Below are 26,797 nucleotides of genomic sequence, written 5' to 3'. Positions count from 1 at the left end.
TTAAGACATAGAGCAGTAATGATGAGTTTGAGCCACGTCAAGGACCATGCAGCTGAATATGGTGCATCGTCCGGATGGGGATGGATGCTTTGATGGCTAATGAAGAGTTTACCTTTTTCGCAGTGATGCCTCATTTCCTCTGGAAACAAAACAGGGAGCTGTATAAAAGGCCCACCACCCCAGACCTCGCCATTCAATTGCTGGGTTCGTCAACCACACAAGTCTCCATTCACCACTGAACAAGGTAAGTTGAATTACTAAATTCAATGTTGGTGGGTTGTATCCAGTGTTGGTTCTACTTTAGTCTAGACCCATTGAAATGAATAGTTTGGACTGATTTAGGCCCATTAATTTCAATGGGGTTCACTTTGAATATAGTAAGTTGGATACATGTCTGTAACTGAAATGTTCTGCATATTATGTTGTTTACCTCTTAAGTTCTCGTTTGCCCCATAGCATGGCTTACCTTTGTTACAAATCTGATCACCAAGGCTAAATCACCACTTTAGGCCCTACTCCAGGTGCCTTCACCATGTGTAATGAGATGGACACTGACTGGACAGAGGGTGTTTGGCGTGTGTAGTCTGCTTGTGATATTCCCTCCACACAGAAGCTTCTTTGTCACTGTTCCTCCTGACTTTCAAATACTTACAAAGACATTTTTATACTTTATAACTTTTGAGTTCTAGCTCTTTTCATCAGTTACTTTTAGTGTTGTTTCTTTTAAGTTATTTTGTTATATGTAACTACCTGATGGATTGAAAAGCATTGTAAACATATCTAATATCCAAAAATACCTTCCTCTTTAAGCATATGCAAGATAGTCTGGTAAATCAATTCACAATTCTTAGAGCCATATAGGCCTACTTATACCAGCCCTGTGACCGCCACCCCTGTTAAAACCTTTCTGGGGTTCTGATCAGGGACTGGTGGCCATTTTGATTTCCCACAATGCACTGAAACCAGGCTACATGGGTTGTGTTATGGAAATTTAAGATGGTGGCTAGACCCAGAGTCTTGGTGCAGCTTGGAACACTGATGCCCATTCCAGGCTCCACCAAGGCAGAAGTGACCCACAGACAGTGACCTCCTTAGGGCTTCCTTAAACCTGGAATAAGTCCTACAGAGGCAGTCCCTAGCAGTCAACCACCATGCTGTGAATGCCATTCCTCCAGTATGTCCATCACACTCCCAAACATAATGCATCTTTCATCTGTTGCAGTCTCCCTTCCACTCACAAAGATGGGTTGCTGTGGTGGCTATTCCGACCGTGGACCAAAAGTCATTTGCATCCCCTGTGGTGGCGGCGACAATGGTTGCAACTCAAGCTGTTCACCTTGCTGCTGCTGCGCCCCCTGCTGTGGCTGCGTCCCCTGCTGTGGCTGCGCCCCCTACTGCGGCTGCGCCCCCTGCTGCGGCTGCGCCCCCTGCTGTGGCTGCGCCCCCTGCTGTGGCTGCGCCCCCTGCTGCTGCTGTGCCCCCTGCTGCTGCTGCGCCCCCTGCTGTGGCTGCTCCAATGGTGGTGGCTCCAGTGGGGGCTGCTCTCTCTACCTAATCTCTAATGGAAGAAGGTCCTCCTGCTGTGGCATGTGATACTTTGGAGATTCAACTCAGCCCATAGCACCAACAGGACCTGTCCAACATGCCGAAATAACCTAAACACCATCAACATCCCTTTGAAGACCTTTGGCTGACTCCCGTTCTCCTCTTTGCTAACTTAAAAACCTGTTAAGCTTTCCACCTGCCTCTTCTGATAATGCTCTCATTATCTTCTTCTCTTTGGAGGAGTTTTCTTCCCTGAACAAATCCTCATAAGCAAAGGAGGCATGACTATTGCGTAGAATTTGATGGGTAGGCGTTCCTTTCACCCCGTCTTTCTGGGCTATGGAATTGTCTTGTAGTTTGTAGTGTTGCATGGATAATGATAATAAAAATGGATCTAATATATTTATTGTCTCTGAAGCTTCTTGAAAATTGTGCACTGCATGAAATGGAGGTTTCTGTTGCACTGTTCCATCATGGGTTTGTCTCTTTGTCTCTCCATGCCAGGTAAGAAGGGACTTCTCTAATTTCTAAGTTCTAAGTTGATTATAGTGTATATATGTGTGTGTGTGTGTGTGAAATGATTCCCTTTTGTTTGTCTGGAATCTGCTTCTCATCTACTCCATTGGGCTCCCCTTACATTCTAGTGGAGATAGAGAGAGATCACTTATACCACACCAAGCAAAGTCCATCTTGTTAATCACAGTTGTGTTTCATTTATGTGTTCCTTGCCCTGCTTTAACAAGCAAAAACAACCACAACAACTACAAGAAAGCACTTTGAACCTCCATAGGCAGCATTCTTGACAGCCCTAGATTTTAAGGCCTGTAGAAACCCTGTAAGGTCATTCAGAGGACACAACATAGCACTGGAAATACCAGGGTGAACGGCAAAGGTTTAACACACACACAATCTCTCTCTCTCACACACATAGATACACACATGGAACCTCTTGATAAAGTTTAGGCAAAAGAAAACTTTTCAGTTCTCTACTTGTCCCATCATCTTGAGGTTTGTTTTTTAAGAAAGGCGTCATGAAAATTCCTCAGTCTTGTAGTGCAAATTTCTCCTGCTATAGTGTAGATGGGATGCAGAAAATAGATGCAAAATACCATACAATGGAAGTCACGTTAACTAAGCAAGAAATGATGAATCAAATAATTTTGGTGTAAGAAGTGTGGCCTTGGGTTCATGGATTCTGTTCAGCAGGTCCATGGGTAGAAACCTCCACCATAATCCCAGCAGTGCCCTACAGCCAGATTGAGAATCACACTGTTATTAGGGTTAATAATGCTTTTTAAGAGTGGTAAAGACAAATATGAGCCAGGTCAAGGCCCGTGTACCTGACGATGGCGCATCATCCAGATGGGGATGGTGACTTGAATGACTAATGAAGAGTTTACCATTTTGTGCAATGATGTCTGCATGTGTCTCTGTGTTTGGATGTGTGAGGGATGGAAAGATCTATCAATTTTAGTTCTCCCAGTTTTTCATTTTTCCAATCTAAAATTCAGTTCTCCCCATTTCTGCAACACGTTGCTAATTTCTCCAGCATTTTAGTGTGAATTTATCCAAATAAACACATTTTGGTAGGTAGTTTTAACTAATGTACACATTTTTTGGTAGCCATGTCTTGTCATCTGATGCATTTTTGCATGTTTTTTTCACTCATGCATTCCTTTTTATGCATCCATTCCCTTAGTATACACATTTTTGTAAAAATGTTTTGATCAGTGAACTGCATCAAAACATTTGAATAAGTGTGAATTTTGAAGGATGTCTGTGGGTCTGTTCTCATATTAGATAGATTTCACTTGGAAAGTGAACTGAATCAAAATTCTCACCCATCTCGTGTGTGCATGTATATATTTTGTCTCCACAGTTTTCTTCCACTTTGAAAAAGAAAAAAGTTAGAGCCCTTTTAAATTTCTGAATAGTGAAAGTGGAGGGGGAATGACGCAGATTCTCAGACTCTGATGTCTGTCTGCAAAGAAGAAAAATATCTGACCTTTGGCAGGATTAATGCCCTCAGAAGGTGCAACCTGACTCCAGATTTCTGCCATATCCTTGAAAATCAAAATAAATTTGGGAGGCCATTACATTTTTGGCAGACTGGAGGGACAAAAGCTCCTGCCCCATTTGTCTTTTGGCAGACTCTATGGGGCCATTATACTTGCAAACCTCATCTACCTTTGTCAAACGTGCCGAGTTACAGCCACCTGTGACTTCTTAGTAGTTAAGGGGGGAGAGAGAGAATTCATTTCTCTCATACTCCAAAGCTCAAGATGAATCAAGAAACTTCCAAATCAGGCTGAGCCACGCTGGGCAGTTCCAGAATGTGCCACATTGGGGTCCTAACCAAATTTTGTAATTGCTGCACACCACAGTATATGAAATAATGTAACATAAGCCTTCATATATTAGTAGCACCATTACCATCCACTTCTTCTGTTGCCTTTCACCCCCTCCAATATTACTTCAAAACAAACCCCCATCCTCTAGGAAGAACTATATGAACTGAAGATGCAATAGACAATAATCAAGACAAATAATTCACTGAACAAAAAAAGATGGATTCGATTTTTTTGGAGAGGGGTATAAGAAATGAAACCTTGACTTCATGGATTCTGTTAAACATGTCCATAGACAGAAACATCCTTGTCCATAATTTTCTCAGTGGCTTCTGGCCAGACTGAGGATCACACTGTTATTAGGTTTAATCATGCTTTTAAAGACATAGAGCAGTAATGACGAGTATGAGCCATGTCAAGGACCATGCAGCTGAAGATGGTGCATCGTCCAGATGGGGATGGATGCTTTGATGGCTAATGAAGAGTGTACCATATTTGCAGCGATGCCTCATTTCCTCTGGAAACACAACAGGGAGCTGTATAAAAGGCCCACCACCCCAGACCTCTCCATTCAAACACTGGGTTCCTCAACCACACAAGTCTCCATTCACCATTGAACAAGGTAAGTTGAATTACTAAATGCATTTTTGGTGGGTTGTATCCAGTGTTGGTTCTGCTCAGAGTAGACCCATTGAAATGACTAGTTTGGATTGATTTAGGCTCATTAATTTCAATGGGTTTCACTTTGAATGTAATAAGTTGGATACATGTCTTTAACTGAAATGTTCTGCATGTTATGTTGTTTACCTCTTAAGTTCTCGTTTGCCCCATAGCATGGCTTACCTTTGTTCCAAATCTGATCATCAAGGCTAAATCACCACTTTAGGCCCTACTCCAGGTGCCTTCACCATCTGTAATGAGATGGACACTGACTGGACAGAGGGTGTTTGGCGTGCGTAGTCTGCTTGTGATATACCCTCCACACAGAAGCTTGCATGTCCCTGATCTTGCTGACATTCAAATGCTTACACATCTTTATTCTTCCTAATTTTTGAGTTCTAGTCCTTTTCATGTTACTTTTAGTGTTTGTTTCTTTTAAGTTATTTTGCTATATGTAACTATCAGATGGATAGAAAAGCATTATAAATGTATTTAGTATACAAAAATACCTTCCTCGTTAAGCACTGATGCCCATTCCCAACTAAGCTTGCCAGGCTCCACCAATGACAGAAGTGACCCACAGAGAGTGACCTCTTTGGGGCTTCCTTTAACCTGGAATAAGTCCTACAGAGGCAGTCCCTAGCAGTCAACCACCATGCTGTGAATGCCATTCCTCCAGTATGTCCATCACACTCATAATGCATCTTTCCTCTGTTGCAGCCTTCGTTCCGCTCACAAAGATGGGTTGCTGTGGTGGCTATTCAAACCGTGGACCAAAAGTCATTTGCATCCCCTGCAATGGCGGCGACAATGGTTGCAACTCGTCATGTCCGCCCTGCTGCTGCTGTGCCCCCTGCTGCGGCTGTGCCCCCTGCTGTGGCTGTGCCCCCTGCTGCGGCTGTGCCCCCTGCTGCGGCTGCGCCCCCTGCTGTGGCTGCGCCCCCTGCTGCGGCTGCGCCCCCTGCTGTTGCTGCTGCCCTTGCTGCTGCTGTGTCCCATGCTGTGGCTGCTCCAATGGTGGCAGTTGCAATGGTGGCGGCTCCAGTGGCGGCTGCTCTATCTGCATAATCTCTAATGGAAAAAGGTCCTCCTGCTGTGGCATGTGATACTTTGGACATTCAGCTCAGCCCATAGCAACAACAGGACCTGTCCAACATGCTGGAATAACCTCAACACCATCAATGTTCCTTTGAAGACCTGTCGGTTGACTTCCTGTTCTCCTCTGTGCTAATCAAAAGTAGTTATGGTTTTCACCTGCCTCTAATTATTTGATTATCTGCTCTGATTATCTTTTTCTCTTTGGAAGAGTTTCCCCCCCAACGATCCCTAATAAGGAAAGGTGGCATGACTATCGTGTAGAAGTAGATGGGTAGGCTTTCCTCCCCCCCTTCTTTCTGGGCTATGGCATTGTCTTGTACTTCATATTGTTGCATGAATAACAACAATAATAAAAATGATTATAATATATTTATTGTGTCTGAAGCTTCCTGAAAATCATGCACTGCATGAAATAGAGGTTTGTTTTGCTTTGCTCCTCCAAGGGTTTGTCTCATCCCCTCTCTATGCCCACTAAGCCATGGGACCTCTCCAAAATTCCTACCAATTCTCAATTGATGATGGTGGTGGTGGTGGTGTGCGTGTGTGTGTGTGTGTGTGTGTGTGTGTGTATGAAATGATTCACTTTTGTCTGTCTGGAATCTGCTTATCATCTATTTCATTGGGCTCCAAATGTTCGAAGAGAAAGATAGAACGAGAGAGAGAGAGATCACATATACCACACCAAGCAAGTCCATCCTGCTTCCAACTGTGGCCAACCACAGTTGTGTTGCATTTATATGTTTCTCTTTTAAACAATCCTTCATTGCCCTGTGTTTACCAGCAACAGCAACCACAATAACCACAACAGAGCACTTTGAACCTTCATAGGCAGCATTCTAGACAGCCTTAGATGGTAAAGCCTGTAGAAACCCCATAAGTCTTTCAGAGGACACAAGAAAGCACTGGAAATTCCAGGGTGAACTGCAAAGGCTTTAATACACACACACACACCCTCACTCTTTCACACACACATACACAGACAGAGAGAACATCTTGATGAAGTTAAGGCAAAAAAAAAACCTCAATAAGTTCAATGCTCCACATTTTCCTATCAGTTTGAGGTTTGTTTTTTAAAGAAAAGGCCTCATGAAAATTCTCCAGCCTTTTAGCGCAAATTTCTCCTGCTATACACATATTTGTATGCAATCAATCAATCATTTATTACGGTCAATGACCAGCATTATAAAATGTAAAAACAGTAAAACAATAAAACATATCAATATTATGCAGAGAAGGAAACAAGGGCAGGAGCCTGAGATAACATGGTACTAATGGTGTTGAATTAATTTGTATGCAATTTTGCTTTATATTCACATATTTGCAAAGCCATGTCCCCTAACATAAGGTGTACTTCAGTTTTATGTTCAACAATATAAACATTTTATTAATTAAGCTTTTCACCTGCCTCTTCTGATAATGCTCTCATTATCTTCTTCTCTTTGGAAGAGTTTTCTTTCCTGAACAAATCCTCATAAGCAAAGGAGGCATGACTATTGCGTAGAATTAGATGGGTAGGCGTTCCTTTCACCCTGTCTTTCTGGGCTATGGAATTGTCTTGTCCTTCATACTGTTGCATTAATAATAATAATAATAATAATAATAAATGATTATCGTATATTTATTGTCTCTGAAGCTTCTTCAAAATTGTGCACTACATGAAACTTTTTTTGGTGCTTGCTTCCTCTTCCTCCATGGGTTGGTCTCATCCCCTTTCCATGTCAGCTAAGCCAGGGGCCACCTCTGATATGCCTACTCTTAAGTCCTCCTGCTGCCCTTTACCCAAAGAGACACAAGAGTCAGGGTTTTGTGCTGCCAGCTTTTACTTTTACTGAATATTGTAGAACAAGAAGAAAATAACATGAAGAAAAACCCACGGGTGGCATGCCTGAACGTGTTTTCCAGGCAGCCCTAAATAATCACTGGCAGAACAATGCATTAAAGGCATACTCAAACAATCACAGTCATAAAAACACCGATTCATTACACTATACTCCTTCCCACTGCATATAAACCCATTTTATCTCTCCAAATTTAGGTGCTGTGTTGGCTTTCTTATTCAAGTGGGATAGTGCCTGTCATCACAGGCAGAAAAGTTTGTTTATAATAAATGCTTGATTATAATTTATTCATTGTCTCTGAAGCTTCTTGAAAATTGTGCACTGCATGAAACAGGTTGTTTTTATTGCTCGCCTCCAACTCCTCTATGGGTTTTGTCTCATCCCCTCTCCACACCCACTAAGCCGGGACCACCTCTGATATGCCTACCATCCCGTTCTAAGTTGATTAAATGATGTGTGTGTGTGAGTGTGTGAAATGATTCCATTTTTTTCTGTCTGGAATCTGTTTACCATCAATTTCATTGGGCTCCCCGTAAGTTCTATGGGGGGGAGAGAGACAGAAGGATATCATTATACCACACTAGCAAGGTTTCCAACTACTGCCAACCACAGTTGGGCTATTTTTATATGTTGTTGTATTTTTAAAAAGTCATTCAGTGCCTGCTTTAACAAACAACAACAACCACAACAACCAAAGCAGAACACTTTGAATCTCCACAGGCAGCATTCTAGACAGCCTTAGGTTGTAAGGCCAATAGAAGCCCTGTAAAGTCTTTCAGAGGACACAAGAAAGCACTGGCAATACCAGTGTGAACTGCAAAGGTTTTAATACACACACACACACATTCACTCTCTCTCACACACACACACATTCACGCATGTGTGCACTCACACACGCACAAACACACAGAAACTCTTGAGGAAGTCTCTTTCTTCGATCTCGTCCAGTTGTCAGATTTTAGATTGTAAATTCCTCAGAATAAAGGACTATTGGCTTGCACTCTAGCACGTGGCATGCATACTGGGGATGCAAGAGAAAATAATTAAAATAATTATGCACATCATTACATTGATTTTTTTTTTAGCAGTGTTTCTACTGGTATGGATACATGATATCACAGACATGGAAATGTACCTAACGAATGTTGACACAACCAGACAGAAATTCCATCATGATTGATTCCGCACACACACACACCCCTTCAGTATTTGATTATGTATCTTGGTACCACAGTGAGAAAGAAGAAGGAAATAAAAGGAAGGCACTGAACACCTTGAGCAGGGATACAAAAATTGAGTTTTTAATTTTTTTAAAAAAGCTCAGAAGACGCTGTGCTTCAGAAGAGTTTACTGTTGCCTCATTATTGCTTTGCATTTAAATATACCTATATCATTAATTCAAAAATAAAGAGAATCAAAAAGGGAAAGTCATGAAACACTTCGTATTAATTCATATTTCGTAACAGTTTATAATTTTAAAAGAAAAAGAGAGAGCAAGACAAAAAGAAAAATAGCAAAAATGTAATTTATGAAAATACGTGGGCAAAGTTACCAAAAACTGAAATTTCCAAATATTCTTAATGTTATGCTAATATAGACAAACAGCCTATGTGAAAGAAATAAAAAGAGGAAGGTAAAGATGTTTTAAAAGAAGAAAGGAAAGCAAAATATTTCATCACTATCTCTTATTCCTTATTTCGGGAGCCATCCAACTTGTATTTATGCTGGGCTGGGGGGAGTTGGATACAGCAGACCCCCAGCTATGTAGACAAGGTCTCGGCACCACCATGTTCCACTGGGCTCTGCCAGGTTAAGCCCCTCATCCCGGCTCAGTCACCGCAGTGCCAGGACCTTGCCAGCGCAGCTGGGGGTTCACTGGGAAGCCCAACCTGGTTGACAGAGAACCATTGGAAGCTAGTGGAAGGCCTGAAAATGGAGCATTCTGGGTGTGCAGGAGAAGAGAGGGGAGTGGACTTCAGTGATATCCAATTCTCCCTCAGTGTGCTCTAATGAGCCCAACCCAAGCAAAAGTTCCATCCAGCTCACAAGTCAGCATAGTGAAATAATTACAATGGCACTCAATGGGAGCACTTACACCCCGGTAGGGGTATTCATTAGAGCCGGCTTTTATCTTCTGGTCCCCATGCACAGGTCCCAACAGAGCTGTCATTCAGCCAGTCCGGCAGCTCCCAAACACCAAGTGGATGCTGTGGAGCTCTCTACCAGCTCCTCCTACACATGCACTCATCCCACCAGTTTCCTGTGAGTTGGATTGCTCTGCCCATTACCTTTGGCCCAGGGAGACTACATAATAATAATAATAATAATAATAACAATAATAATAATAATAATAATAATAAACTTTATTTCTACCCCGGCCTTTTTCCAATAGGACTCAGAGCGGCTTACAACTAAAAACAACACCATTAAAACATACAGAGTATATTATTAAAAAAGAATTAAACTATGAGAAAAATTAAAACCATAAAACATAGGTTAAAAACAGCGGACAATTTAAAATAATAAAATCATATAATGTAATCACCAAACCTATGACACTTAATCCTGGTCGTTCTCTATCCCAAATGCCCGTTGAAATAAAACAGTCTTTACTTGTCGCCGGAAAGAAGGCAAGGAGGGAGCTGATCGCACCTCACTCGGAAGGGAGTTCCACAGCCTAGGGGCGGCCACCGAAAAGGCCCTACCTCGTGTCCGCATCATATGTGCTTGCAAAGGTGTGGGGAACACAAGAAGGAAACAGAGGAGGGAAAGGAAAGTCAACAGTAAAGAGAAGATCATGTGAATGGAAAAGGATTATATTGAATTATATTGTCATTGATCTTATTATTCAAAAAACTAATAAAAAGTGACCATCTGTCTGGAAACCTGTCGTGTTGTTGAATGGTTAACATTCTTTTATGATAAGTCAGTTTTGTTAAGAGGGCAATTTCCCTACTTTTCTGTAACCATTCTTTTAATATCAGAGTCTTTTTCTCTCTCCAAATTTGCACATTACATAATCTTGCTCCTATTATTAGGCAGGTGAACATTTCTAAATCTGAGCTATCCACTTCCATTTTATCATGCATACCTCCCAGAGTCCAAAGACTATACTTTTATGTACATTTAAAAATTGGATCTTTCTTCTAAAGTATCAAAAGAGCATACTTAATGTATTGGTTCCACTTTCGGAAGAAGACCATGTAAATTATAAACTGCATAATCTGGGGCAAAGAGAATTTCAGAGGGATTCCTATATTACAAGAAAGGCAATGGTAAAGGGGAAGGCAATGGTAGGCCATCTCTGAATACCGCTTACCATGAAAACCCTATTTGTAGAGTCGCCATAAGTCGGAATCGACTTGAGGGCAGTGGTTCCACTTTAGAAAGAAGACAGTGTAATTTATGAGCTGTAAAATCTGGGGCAAATAGAATTTCAGAAGGATTCTTATATTAGACATATCAGTATTTGACATTACAGCCTGACCGTCATGATTGTTACTCTACGCCTGCCAGTGATTCCATGTTGGCTGGGTAGACAAGAACTTCCTTGTCAAGGGTAGCTTGTCTTCCTTAACAACAATGTAATTTGTACAAGATGCCTATAGTGTAAATGTGGTTTTTCAGGAAGCAGAAAATAGATGCAAATACCATACAATGGTAGTCATGTTAACTGAGCAAGCAGTGATTAATCAAATAATTTTAGTGTAAGAAGTGTGGCCTTGGGTTCATGGATTCTGTTCAGCAGGTCCATGGGTAGAAACCTTCACCATAATCCCAGCAGTGCCCTACAGCCAGATTGAGAATCACACTGTTATTAGAGTTAATAATGCTTTTTAAGAGTGGTAAAGACAAATATGATCCAGGTCAAGGCCCGTGTACCTGACGATGGCGCATCATCCAGATGGGGATGGTGACTTGAATGACTAATGAAGAGTTTACCATTTTGTGCAATGATGTGTGCATGTGTCTCTGTGTTTGGATGTGTGAGGGATGGAAAGATCTATCAATTTTAGTTCTCCCAGTTTTTCATTTTTCCAATCTAAAATTCAGTTCACATTTCTGCATCATTTTGCTGTTTTTTTAAAAAAATGCTCATGAAAATTCTCCAGTATTTTAGTGTGAATTTATCCAAATAAACATATTTTGGTAGGTAGTTTTAACTAATGTACACATTTTTTGCTAGCTATTCTTTGTCATCTGATGCATTTTTGCATTTTTTTTCACATGTATTCCTTTTTATGCATCCATTCCCTTAGTATACACATTTTTGTAAAAATGGTTTGATTAGTGAACTGCATCAACACATTTGAATGTGTGAATTTCTAAGGGTGGCTGTGTGTCTCTTCTCATATTGCTTCAGAAAGCGCAAATATGAATGAGTCGGCTTGGAAAGTGAACTGAATCAAAATTATCATCCATCCCTAGTGTGCAAGTGTCTATTTTGTCTGCACATTTTTCTTCCACATCGTTGAAAAAGAAAAAAAGTTATAGCCCCTTTCAATTTCTGAATAGTGAAAATGGAGGGGGAATGAAGCAGATCCTGAAACTCTAATGCCTTTCTGCAAAGAAGAAAAATATCTGACCTTTCGCAGGATTAATGCCCTCAGAAGGTACAACCTGACTCCAGACTTTATTCATATCCCTGAAAATTAAAATAAATTCAGGAGGCCATTACCTTTTTGGTGGGATGGGGCGACAACAGCACCTGAACCTATTTGTTTATTGGCAGACTCTCTGGGGCCATTATGGCTGCAAATTTCACCAACCTTTGTCAAAAGTGCCAAGATAGCCACCTGTGACTTCTTAGTACACAAGGGGAGAGGAGAGAGAGAATCCATTGCTCTCATACTCCAAACCCCAAGATGAATCATGCAACTCCCAAATCAGGCTGAGCCACACTGGGCAGTTTTAGAAAACGCGAAACAGACAAATGATTAAGACAAATAATTCACTGAACAAAAACAGATGGATCAGATTTATTTTGGAGGGGTTATAAGGATGTAACCTTGATTTCATGGATTCTGTTAAACATGTCCATAGACAGAAACATCCTTGTCCATAATCCTCTCAGTGGCCTATATGGCCAGACTAAGGACCACACTGTTATTAATTTTAATCATGCTTTTTAAGACATAGAGCAGTAATGATGAGTTTGAGCCACGTCAAGGACCATGCAGCTGAAGATGGTGCATCGTCCGGATGGGGATGGATGCTTTGATGGCTAATGAAGAGTTTACCTTTTTCGCAGTGATGCCTCACTTCCTCTGGAAACACAACAGGGAGCTGTATAAAAGGCCCACCACCCCAGACCTCTCCATTCAATCGCTGGGTTCTTCAACCACACAAGTCTCCATTCACCACTGAACAAGGTAAGTTGAATTACTAAATGCAATGTTGGTGGGTTGTATCCAGTGTTGGTTCTACTCAGACTAGACCCACTGAAAACAATAGTGTGGACTAATTTAGACCAATTAATGTCATTGGGGTTCTCTTTGAATAGAATAAGTTGGATACATGTCTGTAACTGAAATGTTCTGCATATTATGTTGTTTACCTCTTAAGTTCTCGTTTGCCCCATAGCATGGCTTACCTTTGTTACAAATCTGATCACCAAGGCTAAATCACCACTTTAGGCCCTTCTCCAGGTGCCTTCACCATCTGAAATGAGATGGACACTGATGAGAGAGGGTGTTTGGGGTGTGTAGTCTGCTTGTGATATTCCCTCCACACAGAATCTTGCATGTTCCTGATCTCGCTGACTTTCAAATACTTACACAGACATCTTTATTCGTTCTAACTTTAGAGTTCTAGTCCTTTTCATGTTACTTTTAGTGTTGTTTCTTTCTTTTAAGTTATTTTGTTATATGTAACCACCTGATGGATTGAAAAGCATAGTAAACATATCTAATATCCAAAAATACCTTCCTCTTTAAGCATATGCAAGGTAAATCAATTCATAATTCTTAGAGCCAAATAGGCCTACTTATACCAGCCCTGTGACTGCCACCCCTGTTAAATCCTTTCTGGGGTTCTGATCAGGATCTGGTGGCCATTTTGATTTCCCGCAATGCAGAGAAACAAGGCTACATTAGGTGTGTTATGGAAATTTAAGATGGTGGCTAGACCCAGAATCTTGGTGCAGCTTGGAACACTGATGCCCATTCCAGGCTCCACCAAGGCAGAAGTGACCCACAGAGAGTGACCTCCTTCGGGTTTCCTTAAACCTGGAATAAGTCCTACAGAGGCAGTCCCTAGCAGTCAACCACAATACTGTGAATGCCATTCCTCCAGTATGTCCATCAGACTCCCAAACATAATGCGTCTTTCTTCTGTTGCAGTCTCTCTTCCACTCACAAAGATGGGTTGCTGTGGTGGCTATTCCGACCGTGGACCAAAAGTCATTTGCATCCCCTGCGGTGGCGGCAACAATGGTTGCAACTCATCCTGTTCGCCTTCCTGCTGCTGTGCCCCCTGCTGTGGCTGTGCCCCCTGCTGCGGCTGTGCCCCCTGCTGCGCCCCCTGCTGTGGCTGCGCCCCCTGCTGCGGCTGCGCCCCCTGCTGCGGCTGTGCCCCCTGCTGTGGCTGCGCCCCCTGCTGTGGCTGTGCTCCTTGCTGTTGCTGTGCTCCCTGCTGCTGTTGCGCCCCCTGTTGTGGCTGTTCCAATGGTGGCGGCAGCAATGGCGGTGGCTCTATCTGCATAATCTCTAATGGAAGAAGGTCCTCCTGCTGTGGCATGTGATACTTTGGACATTCAGCTCAGCCCATAGCAACAACAGGACCTGTCCAACTCTAGAATAACCTCAACACTATCAACATCCCTTTGAAGACCTGTCGGTTGACCCCACATTCTCCTCTTCGCTAACTCAAAAACTGTTAAGCTTTTCACCTGCCTCTTTTAATAATGCTCTCATTATCTTCTTCTCTTTGGAAGAGTTCTCTTTCCTGAACAAATCCTCATAAGCAAAGCAGGCATGACTATTGCGTAGAATTAGATGGGTAGGAGTTCCTTTCACCCCGTCTTTCTGGGCTATGGAATTGTCTTGTAGTTTGTAGTGTTGCATGGATAATGATAATAATAATGATAATAATAAAATGAATCTAAGATATTGATTGTCTCTGGTTTTTTTGAAACTTTTGCACTGCAGGAGATAGAGTTTCGCTCTGGTCTTCCATGGGTTTGCCCCTTCTCTTCTCCATGCCAGCTAAGCCAATATTCTAAGTTGATTATAATGTGTGTGTGTGTGTGTGTGAAATGATTCCCTTTTGTTTGTCTCAAATCTGCTTCTCATCTATTTCATTGGGCTCCCCTTACGTTCTAGTGGAGATAGAGAGAGATCACTTATACCACACCAAGCAAAGTCCATCCTGCTTCGAACTGTGGCTAACCACAGTTGTGTTGCATTTATATGTTGTTGTTGTTTTTAAAAAAATCCTTCCTTGCCCTGCTCTAATAATCAACAACAACAACAACAACTACAAGAAAGCACTTTGAACCTCCACAGGAGGCACTCTAGAGAGCCTTAGATTGTAAGGCCTGTAGAAACCCTGTGAGGTCGTTCAGAGGAGACAACATAGCACTGGAAATACCGAGGTGAACGACAAAGGTTTAACACACACACTCGCACACAGATACACACATTCATGGAACCTCTTGATAAAGTTAAGGCAGAAAGAGCTTCTGTTCTCCGCTTTTCCCATCATTTTGAGGTTTCTTTTTTAAGAAAGGCCTCATGAAATGTCCTCATTTTGTAGCACAAATTTTGTATGCGATTTTGCCTTTTATTCATATATATAATAGGGTAAAGGGTGAAATGTTTAAATTATTGAAGGTAAAATTCAAAACCACCTCATGTTAGGAGACAAGGCTTTGCAAAAATACGAATATATATATGTACACCTTAATTGCCTGGAGAACTCTTTTGCAAAATTTCAAGAAGTGCAAATCTTGAAGGATGGCTGTAGGTTTCATCTAGCCCAACTTCATCTATGCTTGATCTATTTATTCTCAATGGAGCATCTTATGTTTATTCCCATGGAGAATTTACTTACTGGTCAGAACGTGGTGCCAGCACAATCAATTATGTTCTGACCTCATGTAACCTGCTGGGCAGTTTGATCTTATTTATAGTTGAGCCACGGCAGGATAGTGATCATTTACCTATCCTTTTGAAATTTAAAATCAAAACCACACCTATTATTATTTATTATTACTTGAATTTATATGCCACTTTTCCATACAAATATGCTCAAAGTGGCTTACAGAAATGCAAATGACGACATCAATAGCAATCAATTACTGCAATGCTCTCTACATAGGGCTGCCTTTGAAGGTGGTTTAGAAACTGCAGCTTGTGCAAAATGCAGCGGCCAGATGCCTGCAAACTTCATCAAGCTTTGTCAAAAGTGTCAAGTTACAGCCACCTATGAGTTCCTAATTGCTAAAGGGAGGGAGAAAATTAATTTTGGAGGGGGCTATGAGAACTGAAACCGTGACCTCATGGATTCTGTTAAACATGTCCATAGAAACATTCTTGTCCATAATTCCCTCAGTGGCCTCTGGCCAGACTGAGGATCACACTGTTATTAGGTTTAATCATGTTTTTAAGCAGTAATGATGATTATAAGTCACATCAAGGACCATGCAGGAGAAGATCGTGCATCATCCGGATGCGGATGGATAGTTTAATGGCTAATGAAGAGTTTACCTTTTTCACAGTGATGCCTCACTTCCTCTGGAAACACAACAGGGAGCTGTATAAAAGGTCCACCACCCCAGACCTCTCCATTCAAACACTGGGTTCTTCAACCACACAACTCTCCTTTCATCACTGAACAAGGTAAGCTGAATTACTAAATGTATTTTTGTTGGGTTGTATCCACTGTTTGTTTTACTCAGAGTAGACCCATTGAAATAAATAGCCTGGACTAACTGTTCCATTAATTTCAAAGGGTTTAACTTTGAATATAACTAAGTTGGATACATCTCTTTAATTGCAACGTTCTATGTTACGTATAATAACACTGTTATTACCTCCAAGTTCTGACCTTATATGTCTTATAGCAAGGTTTATCTTACTTTCAGAGTTGTGAGGTCTAAATAGGCCTACCTAAACCAACCCTGCCACCCACATCCCCGGTTAAAAACTTTTCTGGTACTCTGATCAGGATCTGGTGGCCATTTAGATTTCCCGCAATGCCCTGAAACAAGGTTACATTGGATGCATTGTGGGAAATTAAGATGGTGACTAGGGACAGAATCTTGGTGCAGCTTCGAACACTGATGCCCATTTCCAGGTTGCACTACTGCCAGGTCGCATTAATGTCAGAAGTGACCCACAGAGAGTGATCTCCTTAGGGCTTCCTTAAACCTAGATTATGTCCTACAGATGCAGTCCCCATCAGTCAACCACCATGCTGTGAATGCCATTCCTTCAGTAAGCCAAACACACTCGCAAACATAATGCATCTCTCATCTGTTTCAGGCTACCTTCCACTCACAAAGATGGGTGCTTGCAATGGGTGCTGTGGTTATTCAGACGAAGGACCAAACATCATTTGCATCCCCTGCGGTGGTGGCAACAACGGTTGCAACTCGTGCTGTTCTCCCATGACCTACTCTTCCCCCATGAGCTATGGTGGTTGCCAGTGCTATAGCTGTGGCGGCTGTGGCGGCTGCAATGGTGGCGGCTGCAGTGGTGGCTGCTCTATCTACGTAATCTCTAATAGAAGAAGGTCCTGCTGTGGCTGTATGTGACACTTTGGACATTCAACTCAGCCCATAGCAACAACAGGACCTGCCCAACGCTGGAATAACCACAACACCATCAACGTCCCTTTGAAGACCTGTTGGTTGACCTCCCATTCTCCTCTTTGCTTGCTCAAAAATAGTTAAGTTTTCCACCTGCCTCTAATAATAATGCCCTTTATCTTCTTCTCTTTGTAAGAGATTTTTCCCCAACAAGTCCTAATAAGCAAAGGAGGCATGACCATTGCATAGACTTGGATGGGAAGGGTTTCCTTTCACCCCGTCTTTCTGGGCTATGGGATTGTCTTGTACTTTGTACTGTTGCATGGATAATAATAATAATAATAAAATGAATCCAATATATTTATTGTCTCTGAATTTTTTTAAAAAATTGTGCATTGCATGAAATAGAGGTTTGTGTTGTTCTGTTCGAACATGGGTTTGCCTCTTCTCCTCTCCATGCCAGCTAAGCCAGGGCCCCTCTCCAATATTCTAAGTTGGTTATAATATGTGTGTGTGTGTGTGTGTGTGAAATGATTCCATTTTGTTTGTCTGTAATCTGCTTATCATTTATTTCGTTGGGCTCCCCTTAAGTTCTAGGGGAGATAGATCACTTAATACCACACCTAGCAAAGTCCATCTTGCTTCCAACTGTGTTTCATTTATATGTTGTTGTTTTTTTAAAAAAATTCCTTCCTTGCCCTACTTTAATAACCAACGACAACCACAACAACTACAAGAAAGCACTTTGAACCTTGAAAGGAGGCATTCTAGAGAGATTGTAAGGCCTGTAGAAACCCTGTAAGGTCTTTCAGAGGACACAAGATAGCACTGGAAATACCAGGGTGAAAGGCAAAGGTTTAACATACACACTCTCTCACACACATACACACACTCATGGAACCTCTTGATGAGGTTAAGGCAGAAAGACCTTCAGTTCTCCACTTTTCCTCGACTCCTGTTCGACTCCTTGGCTGTTGACCTATGGGGTCCCTCAGGGTTCAGTTTTGTCCCCCATGTTATTTAACATCTATATGAAACCACTGGGAGAGGTTGTCCGGGGGTTTGGGGTTCGGTGCCATCAGTATGCGGATGACACCCAACTCTATTTCTCCCTTCCACCTAAAGCCAAGGAAGCTGTCCTGGTCCTGAACCAGTGTCTGGCATCAGTGATGGACTGGATGAGGGCAAACAAACTGAAACTAAATCCAGACAAGACAGAGGTGCTCCTGGTCAGTCGAAGGGCAGATCAGGGAATAGGGATTCAGCATGTGCTGGATGGAGTTACACTCCCCCTGAAGACACAGGTTCACAGTTTGGGTGTGCTCCTGGACTCAGCTCTGAACTTGGAGACCCAGGTCTTGGCCGTGGCCAGGAGTGCCTTTGCCCATTTAAGACTAGTGTGCCAGCTGTGCCCGTTCCTGGAAATGCCTGATTTGACTATGGTGATTCATGCCTTAGTTACATCCCATTTAGACTACTGTAACGCTCTCTACGTGGGGCTGCCTTTGAAGACTGTTCGGAAACTTAAACTGGTACAAAGAGCTGCAGCCAGAGTATTAACAGGGGCTGGTTACAGGGACCATACAACTCCCTTGTTACAACAGCTCCACTGGCTGCCAGTTTGTTTCCGGTCACAATTCAAAGTGCTGGTTTTGACTTTTAAAGCCCTATACGGCCCAGGTCCAGGCTATCTGTCAGACTGTATCTCCCTATACGAGCCTGCCTGGGCCCTGAGATCTTCAGGAGAGGCCCTTCTCTCAGTCCCAACACCTTCACAAGTGTGATTGGTGGGAACGCGAGATAGGGTCTTCTTGGTGGCTGCTCCTAGGTTCTGGAACTCCCTTCCTAGGGAGGCACGAATGGCCCCCTCCTTGCCTCCTTCCATCAGCAAGTAAAGACTTTTGGGATAGAAGGTGTTTAGGATTGGGCTTTACAAGGCTTGTTTTATTGTTTTATATTATTATTTGTATTATTTTAAATTGTTTTTAGATTTTTAAGTACCTTTTACGGTTTTAAGGTTGTGCATAGTTTAATTGTATTTTAATTGTATGTTTTTCTATGTTTTTAACTACATGTAGTTCTGTTTGTAAGCCGCCCTGAGTTCCAGTTTGGAAAAAGGGCGGGGTAAAAATAAAGTTTCAATTCAATTCAATTTTGAGGTTTGTTTTTTAAGAAAGGCCTCATGAAATTTCCTCAGTTTTGTAGCGCAAATTTCTCCTGCTACACACATTTTTGTATGTGATTTTGCCTTTTATTCACATTTTTGCAAAACCATGTCTCCTATCATGAGGTGGTTTTGAATTTTATCTTCAATAATTTAAACATTCTACCCTTTACCCTATTACACACACACACACACACACACACACACACACACACACACACACACACACACACACACACACACACACACACACACTAATTGCCTGGAGAGCTCTTTTGCAAAATTTCAAGAAGTGCAAATCTTGAGGAATGGCTGTAGAATGGTGATAATACACCAAATTAATACACCAAGTGAGAAAGAAAAGGGCAATAAAAGGAAGGCATTGGACACCTTGTGAAGGGTACAAAAATTGGGTTATTATTATTTTTTAAAGCTGGGAAGATGCTGTTGTATCATCATGGGTTTCAAAACAGTTTAGGGTTGTCTCATCATTGCTTTGTGTTTAGATATACCTACATCATTAATTGAAAAGTGAATGGAATCAAGAGGAGAAAGTGATGAAACATTAAAAATTCATATATCATAACAGATTATAATTTTAAAAGAAGAAAAGTAGAGAGGGGGAGAAAAAGAAAAACCAGCAGAAATTAATTTAATGAATATACCTGAACATAATTACTATAAACTCAAACTTCCAAATATTGTTGAGGTTATGCTAATATAAACAAACAGACAGTGTGGAACAAATAAAACAAGGAAGATAAAGACTTTTTTTAAAAAAGAGAGAGGAAAGAAAAATGTATTTCATCATAACCTCTTATTCCTTATTTCGCAAGCAATCCAATTCAAATTTAAGCTGGAATGAAGGGAGTTGGATATAGCAGACCCATGGCTGTGTTGGCAAGGTCTCAGCACCGCCATCTTCCACTGGGTTCTGCCATCTCGAGCCCATCGTCCCAGCTCATTCACAGCACTACCAGGTCCCTGTCAATGCAGCTGGGGGCCAACCGGGGAAGCCCAGCCTGGTGAACAGAGAGGCATTGGAAGCCATGAGAAGGCCCAACCATGGGGTGCTTGGGGGGCATGGTGGAAGAGGAGCCGAGGGGGGCCCTCTGTGATATCTAACCCCCCTTCCAAGGGCTCCCACGGGTCCCAATCCGGGCAAAAATTCAGCCAGCAAAAAGGTGGGCGTAGTAAAATAATTACGGCGCTCAATGGGGAGCACTTACGGAACCAGCTTTCATCTTCCCGTCCCCATGCACAGGGAGATGGACAGGTTTGTTACACACAATCTCCAGGCCACAGTAACTAAATTAGACCCATGTGATCGATGGGCCTTGATGTGCATTGTAAAATTCAGTCATTGTAGTCTTTTAATCATTTATGAGCTCAACTTATAAGTTTTATGAGAAGACTGGTCTACCTTTGAAAAATATTTATCTAACCTTCCTCTCATGTTTCCTAATACTCTAGTAGTAGTGGCAGGTGATTTCAATGCTAGAATAGGCTCTTCTGATGATGTCTTATATTCCCACTTTAATGCAATACTCCCTATACATGAGACAGGATCTTCATATTTCCCCTGCCACTCTAAAGATAGCAACCTAAATTGGAGGGGGTTTCATCTAGCCCAACTTCATCTATGCTTGATCTATTTATTCTCAATGGAGCATCTTATGGTTATTCCCATGGAGAATTTACTTACTGGTCAGAACGTGGTGCCAGCACAGTCAATTATGTTCTGACCTCATGTAACCTGCTGGGCAGTTCGATCTTTCTTATAGTTGACCCACGGCAGGATAGTAATCATTTACCTATCCTTTTGAAATGTAAAATTAGAACCACAGCTATTATTATTTATTATTACTTGAATTTATATGCCACTTTTCCATACAAATATGCTCAAAGTGGCTTACAGAAATGCAAATGACGACATCAATAGCAATCAATTACAGCAATGCACTCTACGTGGGACTGCCTTTGAAGACGGTTCAGAAACTGCAGCTTGTGCAAAATGCAGCGGCCAGATGCCTGCAAACTTCATCAAGCTTTGTCAAAAGTGCCAAGTTATAGCCACCTATGAGTTCCTAATTGCTAAAGGGAGGGAGAAAATTAATTGATCTCATACTCAAATCCCCAAGATGAATCAGGCAACTTCAAAATCAGGCTGAGCCACATCAGTTTTAGAAAGTGCCACATTGGGGTACTAACCAACTCTTGTGATTGGTGCACTCCAATGCATCTGTAAAATAAGCCATCATATATCCATCCTTTTAGTAGCACCATTGCTATCCACTTCTTCCATTGCCTTCTCCCACCTCAAATATTGGATCAAAAGTTCATCAGAAGAAAGACCTATCCTCTAGGAAACAAAATGTGAACCGAATATGCAATAGACAAATATTAAACAAATAATTCACTGAACAAAGAAAGATGGATAAGATATTTTGGAGGGGGCTATGAGAACTGAAACTGTGACCTCATGGATTCTGTTAAACATGTCCATAGAAACATTCTTGTCCATAATTCCCTCAGTGGCCTCTGGCCAGACTGAGGATCACACTGTTATTAGGTTTAATCATGTTTTTAAGCAGTAATGATGATTATAAGTCACATCAAGGACCATGCAGGAGAAGATCGTGCATCATCCGGATGCGGATGGATAGTTTAATGGCTAATGAAGAGTTTACCTTTTTTGCAGTGATGCCTCACTTCCTCTGGAAACACAACAGGGAGCTGTATAAAAGGTCCACCACCCCAGACCTCTCCATTCAAACACTGGGTTCTTCAACCACACAACTCTTTCATCACTGAACAAGGTAAGCTGAATTACTAAATGTATTTTTGTTGGGTTGTATCCACTGTTTGTTTTACTCAGAGTAGACCCATTGAAATAAATAGGCTGGACTAACTGTTCCATTAATTTCAAAGGGTTTATATAACTAAGTTGGATACATCTCTTGAATTGAAACGTTCTATGTTACGTATAATAACACTGTTATTACCTCCAAGTTCTGACCTTATATGTCTTATAGCAAGGCTTGGCTTAGGTACAAAACTGATCACCAAGGCTAATCCATATTCAACCTATATTAAAATCACCACTTAAGGCCCTACTCTAGGTACCTCCACCATTTGAAACGAGATGGACATGTACAGGAGACAGGACCATTGGGGTTGGTGTTCTGGTTGTGATGTTCCCTCCACAGAGAAACTTGCATGTTCCTGATCCTGCTGTCTTTCAAATACTTAAAAAAGTCTTTATTCTTTCTCACTTTTGAGTTCTAGCTCTTTTCATCTGTTGCTTTTAGTGTTCTTTCTTTCTGTTTAGTTATTTTGCTACATTTAACTACCAGATGGATGGGAAAGTATTATAAAAATGTTTAACATCCAAAAATACCTTCCTTGTTAAGCATATGCAAGATAGTCTGGTAAAGCGATTCAGAGTTCTGAGGTCTGAATAGGCCTACCTAAACCAAGCCTGCCACCCACATCCCTGGTTAAAACTTTTCTGGCACTCTGATCAGGGTGTGGTGGCCATTTAGATTTCCCGCAATGCCCTGAAACAATATTACATTGGATGCATTGTGGGAAATTAAGATGGTGACTAGAGACAGAATCTTGGTGCAGGTTGGAACACTGATGTCCATTCCCAGGTAAGCTTGCCAGGCCGCACCAATGTCAGAAGTGACCCACAGAGAGTGATCTCCTTAGGGCTTCCTTAAACCTGGAATAAGTCCTATAGAGGCAGTCCCTAGCAGTCGACCACCATGCTGTGAATGCCATTCCTCCAGTATGCCCATCACACTCACAAACATGCATCTTTCATCTGTTTCAGGCTACCTTCCACTCGCAAAGATGGGTAATTGCAATGCGTGCGGTGGCTATTCAGACGAAGGACCAGACGTCATTTGCATCCCCTGCGGTGGTGGCAACAACGGTTGCAACTCGTGCTGTTCTCCCATGACCTACTCTTCCTCCATGAGCTATGGTGGTTGCCAGTGCTATGGCTGTGGCGGCTGTGGCGGCTGCAATGGTGGCGGCTGCAATGGTGGCTGCTCTGTCTACGTAATCTCTAATGGAAGAAGGTCCTCCTGCTGTGGCATGTGATACTTTGGACATTCAACTCAGCCCATAGCAACAACAGGACCTGTCCAACTTCTGGAATAACCTCAACACCTTCAACGTTCCTTTGAAGACCTGTTGGTTGACCTCCCGTTGTCCTCTTTGCTTGCTCAAGAATAGTTAAGTTTTCCACCTGCTTCTAATAATAATGCCCTTTATCTTCTTCTCTTTGTAAGAGATTTTTCCCCAACAAGTCCTAAGCAAAGGAGGCATGGCCATTGCATAGACTTGGATGGGTATGGTTTCCTTTGTTCCCCATCTTTCTGAGCTATGGGATTGTCTTGTCCTTCACACTGTTGCGTGAATAATAAACATAATAAAAATGATTATAATATATTTATTGTGTCTGAAGCTTCCTGAAAATCATGCACTGCATGAAATAGAGGTTTGTTTTGCTTTGCTCCTCCAAGGGTTTGTCTCATCCCCTCCCTATGCCCGCTAAGCCAGGGGACCTCTCCAATATTCCTACCAATTCTCAGTTGTTGTTGATGATGATGATGATGATGATGATGTGTGTGTGTGTGTGAAATGTCTGAAATCTGCTTGTCATCTATTTCATTGGGCTCCCCATACATTCTAGGGGGCGGGAGAAGGATATCACATACCACACCAAGCAAAGTCCATCCTGCTTCCAACTGTGGGCAACCACAGTTGTTTTTCATTTATATGTCTCTTTTTTTAAAAAAAGAAACTCTTCATTGCCCTGCTTTTAGAAGCCACAACAACCACCACAACCACAACAGAGCCCTTTGAACCTCCATAGGCAGCATTCTTGACAGCCCTAGATTTTAAGGCCTGTAGAAACCCCGTAAGGTCTTTCAGAGGACACAAGAAAGCACTGGAAATTCCAGGGTGAACTGCAAAGGTTTTAATACACACACACACCCTCACTCTTTCACACACACATATACACACACTCAGAGAACCTCTTGATGAAATTAAGGCAAAAAGAGAGAGCTTAAGTTCAGTTTGCCACTTTTCCCCATCAGTTTGAGGTGGGTTTTTTTTTAAGTAAAAGCCTCATGAAAATCCCTCAGCCTTTTAGTGCAAATTTCTCCTGCTACACATATATTTTTATACAAGTTCACCTTAAATATTTTTTTTTGCAAAGCCATGTCTCCTAATATAAGGTGTACCTGAATTTTATTTTCAATAATATAAACTTTTTATTCACCCTTTACATTATTATATATATTTTTGTACACCTTCATTGCCTGGAGAACTGATTTGCAACATTTGGAGAAGTGCGGATCTTAAAGGATGGCTGAATTTTGGTGAGAATACACTAAATGAATACACCAAGTGACAAAGAAGAGGAAAATAAATGGAAGGCACTGAACACCTTGAGAAAAGGAAGAAAAAATGGGTTTTTAATTTTTTTAAAGCTCAGAAGATGCTATTGTACTGATCATCATGGGTTTCAAAACAGTTTAGTGTTGTTTCATTATTGCTTTTTAAAAATATATATATACCTATATCATTAATTCAAAAGGAAATGGAATCCAGAAGAGAACATGATGAAACAATTCATATCAATTCATACTTTATAAAGTTAAAGGTATCCCTGCACTTGTAGTGCGAGTCGTTTCCGACTATTAGGGTGACATCTTGCGCCATTTACTTGGCAGACCGTATATATGGGGTGGGATTGCCAGTTCCTTCCCCGGCCTTTCTTTACCCCCCAGCATACATCGGGTACTCATTTTACCAACCACGGATGGATGGAAGGCTGAGTGGACCTCGACCCCTTTTACCAGAGATTCGACTTCCTCCTTCTGTTGGAATCGAACTCTGGCTGTGAGTAGAGCTTCGGCTGTGTTACTGCCGCTTACCACTCTGCACATACTTTATAGCAGACTATAATTTTTAAAGGAAGAAAAGGAGAGAGGAAGGAAAAAAGAAAAAACCTACAAATTTAATTTAATGAACATACATGGACATAGTTACTATAAACTCAGATTTCCAAGTATTGTTAATGTTCTGTTAATATAAAAAACAGACAATGTGAAACAAATAAAAAGAGGAACATAAAGATTTAAAAAAGAAAGAAGGAAAAGAAACATATTTCATCATAATCCCTTTTTCCTTATAGCCATCCAACTCGAATTTACTCCCGGAAGGGTTGAGTTGGATATAGCAGACCCCTGGCTGCATTGGCAAGGACTCGATGCCATTGTGTTCCACCGGGGTCTACCAGCAGAATCCATCCCGGCTCAGTCATGGCACTGCAAGGACCCCCCTCCGATGCAGCTGGGGGCTGCTGGGGAAGCCCAGCCTGGAGAAAACAGAGGCAGTGGAAGCCAGCCAGAAGACCCCAAAATGGGGCATTCTGGGAGCATGGCAAGGAGAAGCCGAGGGGGGACTTCGGTGATAGCCAACTCCCCTTCAGAGGGTTGTCATAGGTCCCTTTCCAAGCAAAAGTTTTGCCGGCAAAAGGTCAGCATTGTAAAACAATTACAAATGGTGCTCCATGAGGAGCACTAACTCTCCGGTAGGGATATTCGTTGGAGTCAGCATTTATCTTAAGAACATAAGAACATAAGAAGAGCCTACTGGATCAGGCCAGTGGCCCATCTAGTCCAGCATCCTGTTCTCACAGTGGCCAACCAGGTGCCTGGGGGAAGCCTGCAAGCAGGACCCGAGTGCAAGAACACTCTCCCCTCCTGAGGCTTCCGGCAACTGGTTTTCAGAAGCATGCTGCCTCTGACTAGGGTGGCAGAGCACAGCCATCACGGCTAGTAGTCATTGATAGCCCTGTCCTCCATGAATTTGTCTAATCTTCTTTTAAAGCCGTCCAAGCTGGTGGCCATTACTGCATCTTGTGGGAGCAAATTCCATAGTTTAACTATGCGCTGAGTAAAGAAGTACTTCCTTTTGTCTGTCCTGAATCTTCCAACATTCAGCTTCTTTGAATGTCCACAAGTTCTAGTATTATGAGAGAGGGAGAAAACTTTTCTCTATCCACTTTCTCAATGCCATGCATCTTCCTGTCCTCCTTTCCAGCTCCCAACTGACCTGGCGTTTAGCCAGCCCGGCAGCGCCCGAACACCAAGTGGATGCTGTGGAGCTTCCTTGGGCTCCTCCTCCAGCCCCTCCCACTGGCTTCCTGTGAGTTGGATTGCTCTGCCCATTTCCTTTAGACCAGGGAGAGTAGAAACACAGGAAAAAGAAAGGGGGCAGGGAAGTCTATAGTAAAGAGGGGATCACATGAGTGGAAAATATTGTATGTAATTATATTGTCATTGATCTTATTATTCCAAAAATTAAT

General features: G+C 42.0%; 3 long non-coding RNA genes across 7 annotated transcripts; all 3 read left to right on the top strand.

Annotated features, from left to right (window-relative positions):
* Window positions 1-135: 135 nt before the first annotated feature.
* LOC133375038 (uncharacterized) lies at window positions 136-6,020 on the top strand. Of its 3 annotated transcripts, none has more exons than XR_009760052.1 (4): window positions 136-244; window positions 1,223-2,049; window positions 4,395-4,515; window positions 5,274-6,020. It is a non-coding gene; the product is annotated as an uncharacterized LOC133375038 (long non-coding RNA). The 3 variants fall into 3 exon arrangements; XR_009760051.1 differs by having other exon boundaries at window positions 3,425-4,515; XR_009760050.1 differs by having other exon boundaries at window positions 1,223-4,515.
* Window positions 6,021-12,658: 6,638 nt separating this feature from the next.
* On the top strand, window positions 12,659-23,865 carry LOC133374733 (uncharacterized). 3 transcript variants are annotated; one of them, XR_009759951.1, is made up of 2 exons: window positions 12,659-12,861; window positions 23,243-23,865. It is a non-coding gene; the product is annotated as an uncharacterized LOC133374733 (long non-coding RNA). The 3 variants fall into 3 exon arrangements; XR_009759953.1 differs by lacking the exon at window positions 23,243-23,865 and adding an exon at window positions 13,831-14,598; XR_009759952.1 differs by lacking the exon at window positions 12,659-12,861 and adding an exon at window positions 22,108-22,223.
* Window positions 15,986-17,600, top strand: LOC133374809 (uncharacterized). Its single transcript, XR_009759987.1, has 2 exons — window positions 15,986-16,329; window positions 16,975-17,600. It is a non-coding gene; the product is annotated as an uncharacterized LOC133374809 (long non-coding RNA).
* Window positions 23,866-26,797: the final 2,932 nt, after the last annotated feature.

Source organism: Rhineura floridana, chromosome 22, assembly GCF_030035675.1.
Source record: "Rhineura floridana isolate rRhiFlo1 chromosome 22, rRhiFlo1.hap2, whole genome shotgun sequence".
NCBI lineage: Eukaryota > Metazoa > Chordata > Lepidosauria > Squamata > Rhineuridae > Rhineura > Rhineura floridana.
This window is presented reverse-complemented; position numbering and strand designations above follow the sequence as displayed.